Here is a 16,859-nt window from a genome sequence, read left to right as displayed (position 1 = left end):
GAGAAATAGTGAGAGATAGGTAGTTGCATACACAGAGTTCCTTATGATAAGTTCATTGCGGTCATCGGGAAATGCGCCTAGTTGCTGTATGCCACCCGCTGGTTCTTTGTTCTCACTTAGAAAAAAAAACGACCCGACAAAACCTTCACAAATGTTCGTACCACCTGTTTTCGAAATGCTGGCACGCATCGACAGCAATCTGGATGCTGCTGCCTCATCTTGAAATTTTCCTTCTAAGGCTCACTATAATAGAGGGCCTAAAAAAATAGAAGCGCGCTGAAACAAAGCACAGGAAAAAAATTGTGTGGTTTCCCCACTAGGCCTCCATAATAAGCGCAGCAGCACAGTTTTACTAGGCCTTATCGTGGACAATGTAAACTAAAGACATGTACATATATTACGTCCATACTTTAAAAATATTCTTCAGAAGCTTGCTCCTCATTGTTTTGCCGCCGGCTACCACCCATGTTAATTTAGTTTTTAATAATTAGGCTTCATAATATCAAGTAAACTTGAAACAATGTCAGGGCTGCATAACCTCGAGGCGAAATCAAAAGTCACGCTTTTTTGTTAACAGACCAACCTTATCATTCCCGCTTTCGTTTATAGGCTTACACTAAAGCACGCGAAGCACGTGCGAATGGGACTGCAGACATTTGTCAAGCATGTCCAAAGAACACCACCGGATCGCAGCTGTTGTTCTTTACGTATGCAAGGGTAGGTTGCCTGCATTTGGATAAACGAACTATATGTCATATATAAGCGAAAATTTTTGAATAACTTTTAAAATGTCTTCTATTGCTTTTGCGTTATTTCCGCAGACGAAGTGCAGAGTAGCAGACAAAGCTACGCTCACCCGAGAGGTTACGCGTCCAGGATACAGCCATCCGAAAAATAGGTAAGAAAGAATGTCGGATCAGAAAACGTGTAAGCGTGGTTTCACTGTTTAATTATCGCTTTAATTCTTTTTCACATAATTTCCCACAAATTAAATGTGAGACCGCAGTTATCTCGTTTATGAAGACACCTTTGTGTGTTGTGCAAGGTTATTGCCGTAGTATTTCATCAGATGAAGTTATTCTAGCATGTACTACCCAATATTTTATAGCGCATCTTTTATCCCCTTCAAAATTTTTTTCGACATTTCTTTTAGACCGTCTTCAGGCTATTGTTGCTAGAGCCTACCAACAGTTACTAGAAATCGTTCCAACAGTTTTTAGGTCTCAAAACAACTTCCTATAAAACACCCTAGAAGGCCCACCAAATTATTTTGAATCATGTTCATAGGATGTCTGTCAACTTCTTATTAACGTTCAATAAATTGAAGTATCTTCATCGGCTATCTGTCACTTCGTACCAACAGTCGAGAAACACTTTCTTTTAAACCGCTTATTACCATTCATTAAATTGAAGCATGTTCGCGCATTACCTGTAAACATCCTATTAACCATTTACTAGAGCTTTCTTCAGACCACCTAGAATATACCACTTTGGCCACCTACATTGAATCGAAACATGTTTGTAGACTTTGTCAGCATCCTACCAGCTTTGTAGAAACAGTCTCTTATACCCCTGAAGCACAGGCAAAAGTAAAGTCATTTGCAGTAAACCCTTTTTGTAACTCTGAAGGATCCTTTGCAGAAAGTTCTGCCGATGACACACGGCACCGCACTAATTTCTTTAGGCGGTTCCTCAGATGGGCGCTGCAAGAAAAATACATAAGAAATAGCGCTGCTTGTTAGAGCAGCAAGAGAGAAAACATTTTTCAAAAATTGCGTAATCGCAGGCTCATGGCCAGTAAAGCTTTCGCTTTTAAGGATGCTTATTTGAACTGCATTTCGCGATTGTGAAACTTTAAAACACTGATTTTTCCAGCGTTGATGACCTATAATGAGTATATTCGTTTATATTTTTCATGTTATTTTAGTTCTTAGCAGCCATTTAAGTTGTCTCAGCAATTATGCATAGTCGGTGTTTTGCTGTACAGGCGCGACCACTGTTAGTGGTAACACGGAGCGGGTGGCCGCGCTTCGCGGAGCGCCACGGCGGGCGCTGCGCGAAGTATTGCGGCGCAAGCGCAATCAGTGCCCGAGGCGGAGTTAGCTGTGCGTCGTCTGCTACGGTTCCTCTCACTTCGCCGCGAGCAGCGAAACTTAGATTGCGCGCTCGCATTGGAGTACACAAACCCTGTAGCAATGGTGCGTCAACAGGTAGTATTCTAAAACAGTTATCAAAGCACACAGGCACGTTGTACACGTAAAACTTGAAATGCGCCTTTTACTTCTAAAATGTCCTTTTTGTCACAGAGGGTCGATTTCAGTATTCACTTGCTAAGGAAGTAAAAGATCACACGACAAACAAGGCATATTTATAAATCTATGCTTCAGATTTATCATATGGTAAATACGAAGAAGCCCAGACCATGGCTACACATGAAGCTTAGATGAAGGTCTCCTTCCTTTCGAGCAACATGGCTGCACTCTTTTGTACCAGAGCGTGTGTGGCGAAGGGGAAGGAACCGTAGCAGACGACGAGCAGCTAACTCCGCCTCTGGCGCTGATTGTGCTTGCGCCGCAATACTTGTCGCAGCGCCCACTTGGGGGTCAGAGGATCGCGACCACGCGCTCGTTGTTACCTCTAACGGTGGCCGCGCCTGTACATGCTGTTTATTATGCTGGTTTTATGTTTATTATTATAGCGCTTTTCACGTTTGCGGTGCGATACGATGGACGTGGTGCGAGCGTTTGAGAGTGCAGCTATCGTAAATCTTTCACTGTTTGACAAACCAAATTATCGCTGTAAATTAAAAGATTTTCGGAAGGTAAAAAAATTTACTCATTGGGCACCGTAGTTTTGTGACAGCTTTCCTTCCACTGACAAGTTATGTGCGCTGTATGCGAGAGTAAAGCTCTTTTCAGACGAAAAGTAGATGCGCAATCTGATTTCCAGCAAACGAATTTTGCCGTAAGGAAGATACTCCTTTATCCTGTGTCAGTATGACCGAGGTTCAACAAAGAACCTTAGAAGACCGCAGGCTCAATTTTTGTTGGGGAGTTAGGGGCTGCATAATGTTATTTTTCGATAAAATCATTATTCTTCAAACCGACTTTTTTCTCCAATTGTAATAAATTGGCAGATAACATCGTAATGGCAAATTATCTGGTTATTCTAGTTTGCAGAAAATCACATTTCAGCACTTGCCGCTTTCAAAGACAAACGTTACTTCTTGGTGTTCAGCGCAAAATAATGCTGGAAACTATTGTAGTAGTACTTTTATAGTTAAATAGATGTCCATGACGTGGCGGCTATGAAATTACCAATTTTCAGGCGCCCGAAGCGTGGCAAAAGCATGAACTTTGATATGCATGGCTCTTAGTACCGCGGAATGCAATAATCACAAATGCCGTAAGCCACCAAAAACCTTATCGGAGCTCAGAATTTTCTTGCCATGTTACGAAGTGGAAGCACTGAATTTTAAGAGTGCATAATTATCACTTTTTGATCTGCTTTCTCACAGAAAGCAACCATCACCTTAAAGCAGATCAGTTGACATAGTTACTTCGCCTTCGCTTTCATGCAACGTCCTATTAGTTTCATTTAACGTGGAGAGTCCGTCTATAGGAAGCGGGGATGAAAGCGTGCGAACAGGGACGCGAAGAAAGCTACATTCTTTTATACAGTAAGGATAATTAAAAAAAAGTGGCACCTGCAAAGATTTCTACCTTTCTTTGTGTTTGACCTCTGCGCTTTCTCAGCTCAACATTCGCTCTCGCTACTAGCAGCTGTATTTTGCAGCCTTTTGGATGTTTGAGCGGCAACGTTCCAGCACGGCATTACTCCGAGTTTTGCTTCTTTTCAACAAATACCGTGACGCTACTGGGCTGACATGTTCCAGCTTATGGCGTACTATTTATTTCGTGGAGTGCACTGACCTGATTTTTTCGATACAAAGTTACTAGGTCACCTTACAACAGTAGTATGTGGTAACGGCAGATTTACACTCGAGCCACCCGCCACCCCACGCGCCTGCTGCACGCGTGTGGTCGGGTGAAAATTTGCAGATTTCGCAGACTAGTACACCTATTTCGGTTTACACTGCGTGTGCGACCCTAGTGTATACGAAAAGTTGTGCACCAGTGTGCGAAATGTGCAGTTTACTGCACTGCTGCACGCGTGCGGAGAGCGGGCGGTGTTGCTCGAGCTTAAATCGGCCTTTAATTAACCGGCCCTGAGGCCGGGATAAAGCTGTGTATCTGGTGCGCGGCCTGCTCAGTAGTGCTCTATTATCAAACCGGTCAGATTGTGTAGCGCAAGGTATTTTTTTCGAAATGTGCTGACATCACCACAGGTTTACTCAGTACAGTAGAACCTGTAAAATATTAGTTCTAGCACATTACGAACATCTTTTTTTATACCTTTTAGTAGCCACTTCGTAAACAATTTGCCAGCAACTTGCATTGGGGCTGTGATTTAAAACAAAGAGCCTGATTCCTGAGTATGTCATATATTGGCATTTATGTGCGTTAGAAAAATTTATCAAAAGCTTTTTTTTACTTCCCATTTAAGTTTTTTCGGCGAACAATTCGAGCTGTGGACCAACTGAGGATACATGACTTTCAGAAAAAAAATATTTTGATGATGTATAGTAAAACATTCTTTATTGAAAAGTACGAAGCCTTTTGACGGAGTATTAAAGTTGTTACTTAGACAAACATTAGAAAAGAGCATGTTAACGGTGTATCTAAAATATTCTTTATACAAAATTAAGTAGAAAGTTTTTTAACGGTGTATAAAAAAAGCTATTTTAAAAAAAGTAAAAAGGAGGTCTTTTAGCAATGAATTTAAAACATTATTTAAACAAGAGTAAGAGGAAAATCTGTTAATGGTATACTTAAAATATTCTCAATACAAAAGAAAGGAAGAAGTATTTAACAGTATATGAACAAATGTTACTAGAATGTAAATGTAAATAGGCTGTCAATAAAGTAAATAACAATTTGGTAGGAATTCTAAATAATGTTAATAGGCATTTTTGTAAGGGTAGGCGTTCGTTCCTGCAGCGAGCGTAGGCGTTGGCGACGTCCGTCAGCGTCCTCGTAACCGAGCGAACGAGCACACCTAACCATGAAAAAGCGAACGCGGAGAGCGGATGAAAGACAGCGACAGCGATTATAATGAAAATGCTCTCTTGGTTTCTCTGTTTCCTATTTTTTTGTAACATTTGTGCATATGGACCTTTCCTTAAATAAAATAATGATTTCCGCCTAAACAAGTAGTGCTCCAGTTACTGCGTTTCAAGATGGTGACCCTCTGCAAAACAATTCTGCTTAAAAGAACCAATATCTCGAGGGCTCATACGTAATACACCCATACGATGAAATCGGCTTGTTAGGCTCGGCAGTGAGTGCACCAAATGCTATGAGGTCTTCTTTACCTGCACTATAATATATAATTCCTCCATTTTTAGGAAAAGATGTCTTATTTTCACCACTCTCCTTTGCAAGATTGGAGATTGCAACAATATTAATAATAATAATAATAATAATAATAATAATAATAATAATAATAATAATAATAATAATAATAATAATAATTATTATTATTATTATTATTATTATTATTATTATTATTATTATTATTATTATTATTATTATTATTATTATTATTATTGCCATCTTACAATAATCGTACATTAGAAGGCAGGCCCGTCAAAGCCAAGGAAGTGGCTTGCGTGACTTGGCCGGCATGTCGGCAAACAAAGACAATATGGCAACATGTACAGAAATGAAAAGCTGGTGAAGTTTATCACACCAAAATGAAAGAGAAACTCAGCTGAAATCAGTGACAAAAGAAATAAAAGAAACAAGAAAAGAGAACATGTAGTATTATACATATATTACAGTGCATTCAACGACTTTTTTTTTCAAGTTTCATTTCGTCGTTGCTGTAAATATATGATCAGGTAGGTCATTGAATATTCTTGGGACATAAGCATACCGACCAGCTTTACCAAATCTGGTGTTGCAGTGCGGTACTCCAAAGCGCAATGTTTTCAGCAGAGCACGGGGAGCAATATATTCCTTTTTGAAATCAGGGTTCCAAGAATGTCTTACCACAACCGTTTGAGTGAATAAAGTTTTAAATGGCGGAAGACCCAGATGTATAAACAAAGTTCACATTGTCGGCCCGAGAAGAGTTATACGCAATGGACTTCAACATATTTTTTAGAATTCTGTCAATTGGACACAGCCACCGAGATGAGCAAAACCCGAACAATGTAATGCCATAACACAACACACTGTATGCATAGGCGTGCATGATGGTGACTTTTACAGGCATCGGAACAATGGATTTAGTGTTTTATGTTTAATAGAATAATAATAATAATAATAATAATAATAATAATAATAATAATAATAATAATGAATTAACGTTCCAATCCCTAGCTCAGCAATTGAAGAAAGATGTCAAAGTTTTGAAACGGAGTCTATTAAGAAAGTTCTAACAGACAGCAATAATACATTATGCATCACCCTGAAATATGCCAGTAGCTTTAGCGAACCTCTTGTAAATAAAGCAACATTTTCATGGAAGCTATAAAATCAACATTTTTTGTATGTAGGGCTCTAACAGATGTTTGAAGAATTAATACAGCTCTTTCTGATGCCGAGTTATAAGATTGTAACCATCGTTCTTTAATGATTTTTAAACTTACCAGATCTTGTAACATAGAATAAGACATGACGTTTAAAATCAAAGTATTGTTATCTGCAGTTTCTGTTTTCTCCATTATATGCGACAAGTTTCTCCAAAACAGCTGTGTTGCAATATTTTTTATCGAGAGCACCGAGCCGATGCCGAGGAATCTGCACCCGAGCGCATGCACCCTCTAGTCTCGTATCAAGACATCACACAACACTACAAGCTAACCCGCATAACATGTGCACCCCCATACAAGCACTACCTAGAGAGCAGGAGCAATTCCTTCGAGCCCTGCAGGTTAATACATTCCCCCACCCAACCTGAAATCACCTCATAGCCCCTACACAATTCTCTCCGCAATGCCGCTTCTGCGCAGAGCCCGGGTCCCTCAGGCCCATAGTAGGGGTTTGCAAAGTGGCACCATTAAATCATCCGAACCCTCACCAGACCAAAGAGCTTTGGGAGAGAGTCTTGGCCAGCTCCGACCTCGAGGATCAGCCAAGGCTGATTGTGAGGGCCCAGGACGCAGCCCGAGCTCAAGGCATTCTGGAATGAGGACGCCTCTCCAAAGCTGCATTTACCTAATAAAAATGTATATTTTCCCTCTATCGAGAGAATGCATGCATTTCCCGTACAATTCAATGCGAAAATTGAAGTTGGCCCTGAGTAGTATGTTCATATACAAGCTGCATCGACAAACCGGGGCAAATTTAAATTTGATCTTACAAAATGCGTACAGGAAGATCATATTTCTCCCGTTGCTGCGGATCTCACTGTGTAACGGCGAAAAGTCTACAACACGGGAGAAAGTGAAATCACCCCTGCTCTTGTTGGCTAGAAATACTGGTGACGAAGCGTTTTATTCTATACGCCGCAATGTTAGATACGGTTGATTTTGTTAATTGAAATAAAAAATTCGCACCAAGCATGTACTTTAATTTGTTGCGTCAACGGTGGCTAGAGAACGCTTTCTGTGTTGCGATGTGTTTGAACAGTCAGCCACACACTGGAGAGCGAGAGAAGCGCCCTCATTCTCCTCTTTTTCTTTACTGTCTTGTGAATGCTGGCTAGGTTAGTGGTTAGGCCTGTGTCATGTGTTCGCTGACTGTTGCGTTGGCGATCATCTCCGTGATGTGAACCCAGTTTGAGTTGAGGGCATAACCTAGTTATCAAGTAAAAAGACCTACCGCTTTCTAAGAATCACATAATTACATGAGTGAGTAAATTTTCCTGCGTGTTTGAGTATTCGGACCGCATATATTGACCAGCCTCTTCAAGGGTATTTTGGACCGAAATCTTCATTTTTCCGTAGTTGTTCTCAGGCGCTCTCGTTCACTACGTCACCGCTTAGGCAGTTGGCAGCAGCGTATTCACATGTTTCCACTTACCCGGATGTCGCCACCGGTATTTGCGAGACGTATCGTAGAATCACAGCACGTTGTAGCGGGGCTATCGGTGCTGCTTATGCTGTATAGTTTCACTGTCAACAAATGATAACCCCTATAAATTTTTACACACAGTATAACAAGACTCACGGCGGTGGCTCGCTGTGCCCGTCAAATAGAAACTTACTTCACTTACAGATATCCGCCTAAAATTACGAGATCTTCTGATGCTCCACATGAACCCATTCTTCAATATTATCCTCCGTTTAGTTGGCAGTCAATGGCACCAAATGGTGGCATAGTTATTGAGCTGCTACCCAAACACCTGCATGCCATTTATTCGGCGTCTGAAGTGACTATTACTGTGAATTCTTGACGTCAGCAGTATTGGAGTGCCTCCTCTCATTAATAAAATAACCATCAAGTGATTTTTATGCTCTGAATAGGTGCATTACTGCAACTGCTGTCATATTTTGTACATATTGCAAAGACGAAATTCTGGCACATCATATCAGTGCAAAATATTTGCATTCTACTAACACGTACTGCTATGTAATAGGCAGAACTTCTCGGAGAAGATTGGCGCAGATGACACAGCGATTAATTTCTCACTTGTCCCGTAAACTTATGATAGTTTTAAAGGCCAAGTGAAATAAACACTTTGAAACATGCGGAATGTGGCTATGTGGTCACATCAGCAATATATGCAAATATATTCCAGGATAGTGCCAACAATATTTCTCAGAACAACATGTGTGGTCACAGGCTCGTCTGAGTAATAGATCTTTCTTTCACGACAAGGGAATCTCGTATTTTCGACTTGCGAGTCGAAAATGGCGAAACCCCATTGCTTCATAGCCTGCGCTGGCTGGCTATGTAAAAATAACTAAATTAGGCAACTTTCAGAAGTCGCTTTCACTATTCATGAAAGCTTCGAAGTAACGTACAAACGAACAAATGTTTACTTTGGCATCGAAAAAACTTGAGCTTCTTCCGTTTTTATACAGCGATATTACTTTAACATGACATTTGAACACTTACAATTTATCGGATAGAAATGTGCTGAGCCATGTTACTCTAAGTAAAACTAACTAGCAAAACAATTGCAGCAGAGGCGGTCTACTCCTACCGTTATCCCTCATGCCACATACGCATAAGCCTAAAGTTACAGTTCCCCATTATTATATTAAAAAAGCTCTATTCCAAGAAATTCAAACAGGACCCAATATGTGCAACAGTGTGATTACCATTTCACTAAAGTGTTTTGTAGAGGCAGTGGTATCATATGGGAAAATGCCTATAGCTTGCTTTTAGTTAGAAAGTCATAACACGTCTCTGTTATTTATTTTTTAGGGTCAACGAAGCCCTGAAAAATTTTAAAGAATTTGCTCATGCCTTCAAATGTAAACCTGGTGACCCTATGTATCCGCCCGAAAATGAAACATGCTCTTTATGGTGAAGAAGAACCAGAAGACTACAGCATGAAACAACTGTTTTGAAAAGTTAAATAAAATACTGTCGATGTGCAAAGCTTGTGGCTTAATTAGTTTTTGCACCCTCCTGGCACCTTGGCATCAATTGGCTAGCATTGCAGTCCTGCACAGTACGTGCAAAAATTTCTACTTGAATAGATTAATGTGGTAGTTTCGCTCGCGCATCTTTAGAGAACAGGTTGGACAGGTAGGCGAGGACAGGTAGGTTCTCACCTACGCTTGAGGACAGGTAGGTGAGCTTTTTGAAATAGTTGTTCTCATCAGCGCCAGTTTTGTCGTTTACTATACAGTAAAGCAATGGCAGCTTTAGAAAGTGACCCCTTTCAGAGAACAAGGGTCAGCCGAGCGATGTGACTAGATCTAATGAGCTTCTTCGGAAATCATAAATGCGCTTCACAAACCGAGCTACGCTATTCTCAACCCACTCCAGCATATGAATATATAATCGCAGAAGGGTCGCACGTGCGGCATCCGAACTCCCAGATTGGGCACAGATTCCTCGTATACACCTTATATTGTAATTTTAAAGGTGCTCGTCTGAAGTTACGCCGAAGAAGGTTCAGGACCCGGCTTGCCCTTGCTGCCGTATACTAAACCTTAGCTTTGCAGGACTAACCATTAGTTGGAAGAAAGCCAAGATATTTATACTTTATATTTTGCTAGATTGTCAGGTAAAAATGCATAATGATAACTAGCATATGCACAAACTTTTAACATTTTAGTTACTAGTCTACATGACGTCGCTACCTGCTCACAATGAAATTCGTACCAATCCACAGTAAATTCAGTTGCACGAAATGCAGTGCTCATCCATTCAAAAAAATTGTTCTATGATCACGCCAACAAAACATAGGAAGCTTTGAGAGTCCAACTAGAACATTAAGGTTATTGATGAGAACAAAGCGCTAACAAACGGGGGACGTAGATAAGCAATCTCCAGTGCCGGTTGTTGCTTTCATACGTCTCTTGTTCGCTGGTTCTTCATTTTAAAGACGGATCTATAGTACACTTGCACATGTTTCCCATCTTTTCAACTCAGGTTCGCTATATCACCAAAGTGAAGCAATTGGTTGAATAAGCAAACCTATAATTACTGCGATTGTGGGCAATGGTTATGTACTGTAATGTGAACGTGAATAAATAAGACGTTGATTCTTCAAAATTTTACCGGCAACTGATTATTAGACGAGAAGTATCAGATATATGATAAGTAGCAAAACATACCTGTCATATGTACTTAAGTACACTAGAAAGAGGACAGGATAATTGCGCACAGAATGAAATAGGGTGAAATTACACACGAGAAATATAGAGGGTGTGCCCAGTGGCGTAGCTTGGTCGTCTGGCACCCGGGGCCCTTAGCTCTTCTGTCACTCCCCCCCCCCCCCCCTCCGGATGTATTCGAGGAAGGCGAGGATATTGACAATTTTCGGGTGTCTTCAGGCGTATATGACCCCCCCCCCCCCCTCCTGGCCCCGTGCACCCGGGGCCCACGGCTCCCCGGCCCCCTCCGTTGCTACGCCACTGGGTGTGCCCTCAGCTCCCATTGCGGCAAGTTCTCTTTTCACAAATTTTCATTCTTCTTTATTCCTTTATTTGTACATTTCATATAAAATAAAACCACAAAAGGTATAGGAAGCACCAAACTTCACAAGAAAAACTCAATATTTAGTACACTAGTTAATAAAAACACAACTATGAATACCAGAAATGTTGTAGACAGCTATGAAAGAAAATATCGCAGAAGCGGAACATCGACCCCTTTCTAGATCTGAAATAAAATGCACACATTTTCTTACATATAGGCGCATTGTTCACATACCGTGTAATTTCAACGGATCACATCTTAGTTGATATCTCACCTCTGGTCTCGAAATTTTATTGATTATAGCAGATAGAACTGCACATTTTTTCAATGGTTGGGGGTCGGCCGTGGCCCCAAGAGCTTCTCGGAACTATTGAGTCTCCATAAAGCTTTGTCATTTAGAATACCAAATTGTATTTTAAATAAAAGGACTTGCGCAAACTCAAAATGTTGTACGTCCTCATGCACGCTTGAGTTTGCTTTGTGAGTCTTTGAAGAGCGGGGAAAGTAGTAAAGAAACTATTCTTGAAGGAGGTATCCAGGTGACAAACGCTTCGTATTTGTATTCGCCGTTGTGGTGTATCACCACATGGAATATAGAAATCGGATCATTTTTATATCGTGCGCATATATTAGCATCTGCGATTCAAGATGTTTTTGTGCTATAGCCAAAGAATCTTTTTCATAAATTGCAGCCTGTTTCCCACTTAATTATGTGGAGTGTAATCATCGTGCCAATGCAGTCTCTTAGGAAACGTAATCAAGGCAGCATTCGGTGTTCCACTTCTCGCATGAATAATGTACATACGCCCGAACAGTAGCGTTCGTGGTAATCGACTGTATCCAAATAGTCATCTGAGCAGAACCTACAATAAACCGCAAGCGAAACAAAATATTATGCTTTGATTGGGCGCCGACAAATGCTGATTGTTGTCATCCATCATCGGCTGTCATCTACAATGTCATCTACCGTCGAGGCGCTAAGCCTACAACCCCAATGACACTGCTCATCATCCCGTGTGCTCACCATCGAGTGTGTCTTTCAGACGCGTGTTCGTTACCAGGGCCTCTTTCACTGCTGTGTAGCAGCATTTGCCCTGCGTTTTGCGTCATGCCAGCATGTTTTCTTGAATATCTTTTCAGAACAGCAGCCGAGCAGCTTGAGCGCAACGCGTATACATTGTACTGGAGCAGATGTTTTGGCCTTGTTAAGCCTGCATATGTTTTGGCCTTGTAGTTAAACTATTTGCTCAACTACACGAATTCCTAAATAGAGAATTGTGAAATATGCACTTGCGTCCTGTAATGACATAGCAATTCACTTAGATAACAAGTCACACATTACATGCTTGTGTTTAGATTTAAAAACGCGTTCAACCCGGTGCAATATTCAGCTCTTATGCCAAGTTCGAGAAATAAGAGCACCGAGGGAACTCTTGGCGAATCAGTTAGGAGTATTTTGGCACCGATAACACTCAAATTGCTTCCATATGGTTCCTGTACTCACTTACTTATTGTTTCATCAAGTGTTATGACGGGTTCTTATTACACTCGCCTTTGTGGCTTGTTCGAAAAGTGATACGCGAACTTATGAAGTCCAGCACAAGAATATGTCCTGATGATTGCGCATGGCATGTTTACTTGTGAGATAAAACAGGGTTCACGCAGGTTCAGGAATATCATAGTCTGCGTGTACAGCAGTGCAAGAAGCAAGAATCTAAACGTTGAAAACTGCGTTCGCGTTTTCTAAGCTTGAAATAACGATTATGAAATTAACCACTCGATACTTTCAAGAAGTCAACGTATTGGGACGCAACAAACTTAAGTTATTGCGGAGAAGATGGCCTGGGACAGGAGATATTTATTGAGGACGGGTCTTATTAACGTAAGATTACTCTAATCTACTTCAGTTCCGATTCTGCCACTATACATCGATAATTGGTGAAATAAGTGCCGAGCTGTCTCCACATCGCCTGTCTATCACGCGCCACGACAGAGGAGCAGCAAAATATTCCCATCTGTTATGACGTGTACCCAGTTATTATTCAGGGACCCTATAACGTAAAACTATTCCAATATGTTTCTATTCTAATCTCCTGACGTCAAATGGCGTAACACCGACGCAAGCATCGCGCGGTCATCCGCAGGATTGTCTTAACAGACCAATAAACGCTCTTCTCGTTCATAGGAGGTCCCTTTTGTTTGCTTGAAAACGTATAACATTGCCCACACTGATCGGCTTGTCTTATCTAATTGGCTGACAAGAGGTTAGGCGTGTGTCATGTGCTCGCTGACTTTTGCGTTGGCGATCACCTACATGGTGTGAACCCAGTTTGAGTTGAGGGCATAACTTAGTTACCAAGTAAAAAAACATGCCGCTTTGTAGCAATCACAGAACTTACATGAGTGAGTGGGTTTTCTTGCGTGTTTCAGTATCCGGACCACATATATTTACCAGTCTTTTCAAGGGCATTTTGGACCGAATTCTTCGTGTTTTCCGCAGTTGTTTTTAGGCTCTCTCGTTTACTACGTCACCGCCCAGGCAGTTGGCAGCAGTGTATTCACACGTTTGCATTTACCCGGATGTCGCCACCGCTATTAGCGAGACGTATCATTGAAGCACAGCACATTGCAGCGGGGCTATCGGTGCTACTTATGCTGTATAGTTTCACTCTCAAGAAATGATAACCCATTTAAACTTTGACACACAGTATAACAAAGACTCACTATGGTGGCTCGCTGTGCCCGTCAAATAGAAACTTACTTCACCTAGAGCTATCCTCCTAAAATTATGCGATATTCCGATGCTCTTCACGACATTTTTCAATATTATCCTCCCTTTAGTTAGTAGTCAATGGCATTAAATTGTGTCATAGTTATTGAGCTGTTACCCAAACAACCGCATGTCACTTATTTGGCGTCTGCAGTGACGTTTTACTGTTAATTCTTGACGTCAACTGTATTAGAGTGAATCGTCTCATTATTAAAATAGGATCATGGGATTTTTATGCTCTGAATAGCTGCACTATAGTGCAACGGCCATCATATTTTTGGCATATTGCAAAAGCAAAATTCTTGTGCATGATATGGGTGCAAAATGTTTGCATTCTAGCAAAACATACTTCAATCTAATAGGCAGAACTTCTCAGAGAAGACTGGCGCTGATGACACCGCGATTACTTTCCCAGTTGCCTCGTAAGGTTATGATAGTTTAGAGACCAAGTGAAATGAACAATTTGAAACATGCCAAATGTGGCCATGTGTTCACATCAACAAAATTTGCAGGTATATGTCAGGATAATGCCAACAATATTTCTCACAACAAAGTGTGTGTTCCCAGCCTTGTCTGAGTAATAATCTTCATTTCACTGCATGAAAATCTGATATTTTTCACTTGTGAGTCGAAGATGAGGAAGACATTGCTTCACAGCCTTCGCGGGCTGGCAATGTTAAAATAACTAAATTAGGCCACTTTCAGAGATTGCTTTGACTATTCGTGAAAGCTTCGAATTAACGTACAAACGAACAAAGGCTTACTTTGGTATCTAAAAAAGTTGTAATTCTTCCGCTTTTAGTAAAGCGTCAATACTTTAACATGAAATCTGAACACTACAATTTATTTGCTACAAAGCTGATGAGCCATGTTACTATAACTAAGTCAGCTATCTAGGAAAATATTACAGCCCAGCTAGTCTCTCCTGCGTTATCGCTCAAGTGACATATGAGTAAACTTCAAATTACAGTTGCACATCACTATATCAAAAAAGCTTTATTCCGAGAAATTAAATCATTGACCAATGATATGTACAACAATGTGATTACCGTTTCAATAAATGTTTTCGAGAGGCAATGATATCCTGTGTAAAAATGCCGATTGCTTGTCTTTACTTAGGAAATCATAACACGTCTCTGTTATTTATTTTTAGGGTCAACGTGGCCATGCAAAATTTTAAAGTATTTGCGAAGGCCTTCAACAGATCACCTCCGCTCGGAACTGAAACGTGCTCTTTATGGTGAAGAAGAACCAGACAACTACAGCATGAAACAACTGTTTTGAAAAGGTAAATAAATAAATACTATCGTTCTGCAAAGCTTATGGCTTAATGAGTTTTTGCGCCTTCTTGGCACCTTGGCACCAATTCGCTAGAATTCCAGTCGTGCACAGTCCGTGGAGAAAATGCATACTTGAATAGATTAACGCGGTAGTTACGTGCGCGCATCTTTAGAGAATCGTCTACGCGTGAAGACAGGTCTGTGAGCTTTTTGAAATACTTGTTCTTATCAACACCAGTTTTGTCGTTTACTATATAGTAAAACAATGACAGCTTTAGGAATTGACCCCTTTTAGAGAAGAAGGGCCAGCCGAGCGACTTGACTACATCTGATGAGCTTGCAGAAATCACAGATGCGCGTCACAAACCGGGCTGCGCACTTCTGGACCCGTTCCAGCATATCAATATACTTGATCGCAGAAGGATCGCACTGGCGCCAGCTGAACTCCAAGACTGGGCGCACATTCCTCGTATACAGATTTTCTTGTACTTTTAAACATGCTCGTGTGATCTCACGCTGAAGAAGGTTCAGTAATCGGCTTGCCCTTGCGGCCATGTATTCAACCACAGCTTTGCAGGACAAATAGTTTGTTGGAAGAGCGCCGATATATTTATAGTTTCTGCATTGCTAAATTCTCTTCTAAAAATGTGCAATGATCGCTAGCATATGCCCAAACATTTATTAGACTGGAAAAACTGCAGAACCAAGCAGTAAGGTTTTTTGTAATAATTACAGCCCGTACTGTAGCGTTTCAGAAATGAAAGCCTCTTTAGGATGGGATCTGCTATCTATACGTAGGCAGAAGCTAAGCCACAAGCTATTGCACCAAATATATAACAGTTGTGGCGATACACGTCGCCAGCGGGATAATGAAGAAGAGAAGAAGACGACGAGGTTAGCCGGAGAAATGTAGCAATAAATGGGTTCTACCAGCAGTACCCCAGTGAAATCTTTACATTGGCGCAGTCGAAAGCGGGAACCTGTGGAGAAGATGAACGTCGTGTTCAATAAAGAACGAACCACCATGGAAGACTACAAAGCAAGTGACGAACAATATGCCGGGCCACTGGAGGATGTCACCACGACTGATGTTCTATGGAGCGTTCCAAGTGCCTCCGAGTTTACGGCTGACGACATCGTCACTAAAGGTACCATTCCTGCCTCCAATGAACAAGACGAGTAAAACTTGTGTTAAAGGACTCATCTTAACTCATGAAACTAAGCTAGTTGTAATGCCGCCAGACAGTGATATAACTGTTCTGAACTCACTGCTTGACCTTCAGAAATGCTAAATTAAGCAACAGCAGCAGCTGGTATATCTTTTTATTACGCTGTCAAGATCTGGAAACAAGAGAGAACAGCCTTTCGTAAAACCAGACATATTTAATGGCAATTCGGCGGGGTGCATATCTTGCTTCATTTTTATGAGTATGTTTGCTCCATGAACCAATACTTGAGTGACGAGGATCGCATACAGAACATACGGGCATTTCGGTGTGGCAAAGCACAAAAGTGGTACGATCTTCGGTTAAGTTCGAAGTTACATGAACCATGGAATAAGTGGAAGGAGAGTTTCTCTCGAGCATTCAAAAAGAATCCCGTGGAACATTGGAACAACGCCATATTCTACAGATAGAAAGC

The 16,859-nt window shown here is 41.1% G+C and overlaps 1 long non-coding RNA gene across 1 annotated transcript; it reads left to right on the top strand.

The window, feature by feature from the left end:
* Positions 1-708: 708 nt before the first annotated feature.
* LOC129381438 (uncharacterized) lies at positions 709-9,617 on the top strand. Its single transcript, XR_008609617.1, has 2 exons — positions 709-898; positions 9,441-9,617. It is a non-coding gene; the product is annotated as an uncharacterized lncRNA (long non-coding RNA).
* The last annotated feature ends 7,242 nt before the right edge of the window (positions 9,618-16,859 follow it).

Source organism: Dermacentor andersoni, unplaced genomic scaffold (genome assembly GCF_023375885.2).
Source record: "Dermacentor andersoni unplaced genomic scaffold, qqDerAnde1_hic_scaffold ctg00000041.1, whole genome shotgun sequence".
Taxonomy (NCBI): domain Eukaryota; kingdom Metazoa; phylum Arthropoda; class Arachnida; order Ixodida; family Ixodidae; genus Dermacentor; species Dermacentor andersoni.
This window is presented reverse-complemented; position numbering and strand designations above follow the sequence as displayed.